This window comes from Epinephelus moara, chromosome 5 (assembly GCF_006386435.1).
Source record: "Epinephelus moara isolate mb chromosome 5, YSFRI_EMoa_1.0, whole genome shotgun sequence".
NCBI lineage: Eukaryota > Metazoa > Chordata > Actinopteri > Perciformes > Serranidae > Epinephelus > Epinephelus moara.
In genome coordinates, this window is record NC_065510.1 from 30035603 (window position 1) to 30041964 (window position 6362).

Sequence of the window (6362 nt, forward strand, 5' to 3'; positions counted from 1 at the left end):
GTTTTTGAAAGTTGCTGAATTTAAAAACGTATTTAAACAAATGACACGTGAACTTTTGTGGTAGATTTTGGCTTCAAATTATGTCCAGTATAACTCTGCCCTGCAGCAAAGACATTGCCTGAGTAAGCGTGACTCATGCCATATGTCTTGTTTGTTTGTATCTTTGTGTGTGAATGACCTCCATCGTGCTCAGGTGTGGGATATTGTGGAGAAGTATGACACAGGCTGCACACCAGGTGGAGGGAAGAACGGTATGGATGTGTTTTTCAATGCTGGGCTGTTGTTTGAGTCCAGCACGGCTTCTGGGACTGCCTACAGACAAGGTGACACTACTTTACTCTCTCCTACCTTGAACGTAGCTTCTTTAGGCTTTAATACTGTACCAATGAAATAAAATTTAAAAAAAACTTCATATTAAAGGGTCTTTTCAACTAAATTTAATTGTGGGTCCTATTTTAATGATCAGTAGTGTATGGTGTAAGTGCATTTAGGGTGTGTCCAACTGAGGTTTTGCAAGTTAAATGACACATAATCTAGGTGCAAAGTAAAGCACAAGGAGTTGTATTTAGTTCCTCAATTAAGCATAGGTGTGTTTTAAACATGTATTCAGCCAATCAGTGTCATTTCCCACTCCCTTTAAAAGCCAGGTACACCTGCAGCTTGTACAATACTTTTTAAATGGCAGATTTGGCAAACTGGAGAAGCTGCTGAAAGTAATGCAGTAAGACCTGTAATGTGACTGCAGCAAATATCATGCGACATTTAAGCAGCAAAACTAAAAGCTGTCGGTATAAACTTGACGGAGGAAACAGAGCTAAATGTGTAGCGTCTGAAATAATTATTGAAGCTACACTGCTCCTTGTTGGTAAATGCACACAGTGTCTCTCTTAATGGGGATGCACTAATCTGACGAAAAATAAAGCAGTAATTTGGATAGGCCCACTGAGATTTCAGAACAGGGACCATTTATTCAGTAAAAAATAAACAGCTAAATGTCTAGTAAATGCAATTACTGTGTATTTCTCCTACAGAACAAACAGAGGCTGCTCTTTAAATAGCAGGAAAATACAGCACCATTCTGTTGTTAGACCTGGTTTTTGTTGGTCAGTGGTATAATCGCTTTCTGCTGCCTCAAATTAGCAATACGCCAACAATGCAACTGACCACTCCTCATTTTAAGACCTACTAGCTCGTGAGCGCACAGATGAAAATACAATGGAAGTACATTTGCTATTTACACAACGTGGGCGCTGGCTGTGCTCTACTTTCTGCCAGGTGTGAAATTTGGCCCTAAATTTCTTACTCCCCTTTTTGGTATCAAGACTTGCAGATAGTTTTGGAGACACTGTTTCTCAAATCCATTCTCTTAAATTTTTAGCACATAAAACAAAAACTGGGGTAAGTGAGATGATGTTCCTGCGTGAACCAACCCTCTGAGGCCTTTCCATGTTGGTGTCAACAGTCAACTATGGCGACTGCCACACGAGCTGATCATGGCTCCCTGTGTGCAACTGTAGATCAGATGTTCTCACCCTCACACCCTGTCCATGTGTCCAACCTGATAAATGACCTCACTCTGATTGTATGAGGTTCAAATCAATGATATAGTGCAAAAAGTCAAGTCTAAGTCCAACTTTGTTGGGTTCTGTTAAAGATCTTGTCTATGTTGCTTTTCCAGAAATGAAATGTGCGGCCCCCAGCAGGAAGAAACGAACCACTATAATGGACGTCTCAACCAGCTTAGGTAAGAACCACAGCTCTAAACTAACATGTCACCCAGATCAGGCTCTCCACTATGATTATAGTGGACTTCTTTATTTATTTAATATGTCAATAATGTCCTTCATACTGCTCCTCTTTCATACTGAAGAGAAAGGGAGCCCTTGTTTCTTCCCCCCTGGCAGGTTTCTCTTTTTTTTTGTCCTCCCTTTCCATTTTTTTTTTTGTTTTTATTTTTTGTTGTTCCTTATTTAAATCTACAGATAGAGGGCATGTAAATAAATAAAGGAAAACATTCTATTTCTCATGTGCCTTATTTTAAAAATGCTTCAAAACATTCTTGTACTCATACCTCCTTACCTCTCTCTCCTGCACAACCCTCTTCCTTTCCAGTGAGTCAGTATAAAGAGAAACTGGAACGTGACTGTTGTTTGGATGGCATGCAGAAATCTTTGCTCTCATACACGTGTGAGAGACGCTCAGAGTACATCAACGATGGTGCAGCCTGTGTCACAGCCTTCCTGCACTGCTGTAAGGAGATGGAAAGCCAGCGAGCTGAGATGAAGGAGGATAGCCTACGACTGGCTCGAAGTAAGTGACAAGGATGAGGGATGGGTTGAAGCCCTGGGTGGTTATTCATCATGGTTATACTGGTAGTTAGAAAACAATCTAAATAATAACATTTAAAATTTCACTTTAGGTGAGGAGGAGGACAACAGTTACATGGACAGCAATGAAATTGGTTCACGCACCAAGTTCCCTGAAAGCTGGCTGTGGTCTGATATCAAATTGCCTACTTGCCCTCGACAATCACCCAACTGGTGAGTCAACTGGAATATAGACATGATAAAATACACTGATAACTACATTAATAAGTGACACCATGGATATTAAAGCTATCCTTTACTGCTCAAAGCATTAACACTTCTCTTTGTTTCAGTGACACCACATCATTTACGAAAAACGTTCCTTTGCAAGACTCAATCACAACCTGGCAGTTCACTGGCATCAGTCTGTCACAGACTAATGGTGAGAATTCACAGACCAAAATCTCTCCTGTGTTTTAGTTGTGCCTCCAACTTTAAACCTCTCCAATCCCTTACACATTTCCCTACCTCTCTATCTGTTTCCTCAATTGTTTTGTTTTTTAATCCCTCTTATCTTAAAAGGAATCTGTGTCGGCCAGCCGTTAGAGGTAATTGTCCGCAAGGAATTCTTCATCGATCTCAGGCTGCCGTACTCTGCCGTCCGTGGAGAGCAGCTCGAAGTGAAGGCAATCCTCCACAACTACAGCCCAGATCCTATCCCCGTAAGTCGGTATTATTATTGAGACGATGATATTTTTCTCAGGAGTTTGCAAATAAAACAGCAAAAACAACAATGAACACTGGACTAACATGATTCAAATAATGGAATGAAATCTTTGATAAGTGTTATAGCTTCACATGGTGGTCAGTCCAACACTTGCAGCAACCTCACTGCAATATTTTCAGCTTTACATTTCTTTAAAGTCCAGATGCATCATTGTTAGATGCATAGGCATCAATTTTAAGGGGAACACAGGGGTCACGCGCCCCCTTAATATTTATAACATGTACATTTGACTCCAGTGATAAAAACATCAGAGAAATGCAAAGAAGCAGCAGAAGACATTCCCACCTTAAATTGATGAAGGAAATATACAAAGTAGTGCATAAAAATTCACTAGAATGCAAGAAATTAAGTTTCTTATGCTGGATATTTTCTGAGGGAGGACCCCCAACCTTCCCAGTTCCATATATGTCCGCCCCAATGTTGCTTCTTGGTTAGGCAACCCACAATGAAACTGATGATTATGATCCTAACGATGGTGGGGGAGGGGTTCATCTTTGATCAACGGCACATATACCTCTGTCTTTTTCTCCATCTTTGTCTCGTTTTCAAGGTGCGTGTGGATCTGATTGAGAAGGAGCACGTGTGCAGTTCAGCTTCAAAACGTGGAAAGTATCGTCAGGAAGTCAGCGTTGGGCCCCTGACTACCAGATCTGTACCCTTCATCATTATTCCCATGAAAGATGGACACTACCCCGTTGAGGTCAAAGCAGCTGTTAAAGATTCGTCCCTCAATGACGGAATCATGAAGATGCTACGGGTGGTGGTAAGAGAAATGGGAAACAAACAGCAAACGTATTAAATCAATTGATTGACTGGGGATGAGGTTTAACAACAGCAAAACTATATCAAAACATCGTTTACGAACTCTCACTCAATTCGAGCAGTATAATCCAAGTCTCATTCATCCGGCTGTATTCTTAGTACTTCCCAAACACATATGACATATGACAGCATATGACTGGATTATTGAGACCTGGGTTTTACTGCTTGAGTATAAATGGCTGTTCTGATATTGCATTTTGTTACCCTTCAGTAGATAGAGATTACTCAAAAATAACTGTGATTTCTAATGTTTATCCCTATTCCAGCCTGAAGGCGTACTGATTAAACATCCTCAGATTGTAACTCTAGATCCCATTAATAAAGGAGTTGGTGAGTTTACCCATAAAATAGCCGCAATGTGCGGTAATTTGGTAATATATATAATTTCATCACCTGCTAATTGAGCCCCAAACTCACCCACTGTTTCTCTTTTTAGGTGGTAAACAAGAAGAAACTCTCAACAGTGGAATTCCTAAGAAAGATTTGGCTCCAAACACACCTACCAGCACACAGATTTCTGTGACAGGTGAGATAGATTTTGTCATGTTATGTGATACTGTGTTTGTACACTGGACTCTGCACTGGTGTAAACTGGTGTAATTCTTACTGGGAAATGACCACCTCACTGGGTGTTTTGGTTTCTCTGTTTGTGTGTGTACGTGCAGGAAGAGAACAAGTGGCTGCACTGGTGGAGAACGCCATTAGTGGGAAATCTATGGGTAGTCTGATCTATCAGCCCTCAGGCTGTGGAGAGCAGAACATGATCCACATGACCCTGCCGGTCATTGCAACCACATATTTGGACAAAACCAACCAGTGGGAGGCTGTGGGCTTTCAGAAACGTGCTGAAGCCCTCCAACACATTCAGACCGGTAAGCTCACACACAAACACACACACAGACACTTATCAGCACAGGTACCAGAAAGCTCCATGTCCCTTTTACACCAATTAGCTCTGGATCCAACAAACAGTAGTAGCAAAGTGGCAGATTTCATTGATTACCTGAGAGCTTTTGTTCTGTTATTACAGATTTTTGTTTTTATCCAAAAAACAAGCATGGACCAACTATTAATTAGACCGCTGTAAGCTATTTTTTCCCAATGATTTCTCATTTGACTCATCTATTGTTGCATTCATTATCCTCTCTTTCCAGTCTGTAGAATGTGACACACCCACTGATGTGATGGTTCACACTTCAGGTTAAGAAAAATCTGCTATTTATGTGACACACCCACTGATGTGATGGTTCACACTTCAGGTTAAGAAAAATCTGCTATTTTTTTTTTAACTTTTTGGGTTCCAAACCAATTTACCTTTGGTCCAAATCGAAATCTGAATGGCTCAAAACTAGGCGTGGCAACCGGAGCGGAGCCCACTCTGTTGGTGGACAAGGGATATGTGCGGTATTTTAGAGGGTGGCACCATCAGTGTTCTTTTTTGTGTTTTTAAAGTGGAAACTCCAACTCAACTGTTATCAGAATGCTGTGACGTAGCTTACAATGCTTACCCCCTAACTGATCAGTGGTCAGGGTAGCAACTCTTTGTATTCTACAATGCAAAATGACTGTTTCTGTCAAAATACTTAACTAACACTACTACTCATGTTTGAGAGATTTAGGCCCCCTTGGCCTTCATCTCCAAATTGTCCCTCAAATTAACATGTGCTGACCAGGAAGAGACTTAATATGACCACAAAGACACATAAAATGCTCACAAAGAGACACAAAACGATGACAAAGAAATGCAAGAGAGCTGCAAAGAGACAAACAGATGCACCACAACCAGCAAAAAGGGGCAAAACAACCACAAAGAGATACAAAATGATTACAAAGAGGTACTAAAATGACCACAGAGAGGCTCAAAATGAATACAAAGGGAAGTAAAGCAACTTTTTGGAACCGAACTGACATGGCGTCCACAGCACAACGACATCATGCAGAAACCTACATCAGGTCATGTTGGAAACATTTTTTAAAAGGCCTTCGGATAATAGCATTTTGAGGCTGAAACATACTTCAACCAAAATTTTAATTTTCAGATTTTAATAAAAATCTGACTTGACTGAGGTGGTATCAGAAAAGGCAGTTTGGTAGACAGTAACGCACGCTACCTAGAAAAAAATGTAACAGGACTCCTCCAGCTGGGTTCCAAGTTGAATGGCTGTCAGTAAAAGAAGTTATGTATTACTATGTTATGTATTTTTGTTTGTGTCTAGGCTACCGGAACGAGCTGGCCTTCCGTAAAAATGATGGATCTTTTGTTGTTTGGGCCAATCGCCAAAGTAGCACCTGGTGAGGCACTCCAACCATCCATGAACTCATATGTAGTTGTTTGCACACCCTTGATTAGCTTAGATCCTGACGATATGAGGATGATGTATTTCATGTGCAAGTACATGAAACTAAACTAACACCCTCTCCTCTCCTCTCCTCTCCTCTCCTCTCCT

General features: G+C 40.9%; 1 protein-coding gene and 1 long non-coding RNA gene across 9 annotated transcripts in view; both read left to right on the top strand.

The window, feature by feature from the left end:
* The window catches only part of LOC126390983 (complement C3-like), a 94705-nt gene that overhangs the window by 54705 nt on the left and 33638 nt on the right, over positions 1 to 6362 (top strand). The window lies entirely within an intron of this gene.
* On the top strand, positions 4794 to 6208 carry LOC126391007 (uncharacterized). Its single transcript, XR_007570010.1, has 2 exons — positions 4794 to 5115; positions 5175 to 6208. It is a non-coding gene; the product is annotated as an uncharacterized LOC126391007 (long non-coding RNA).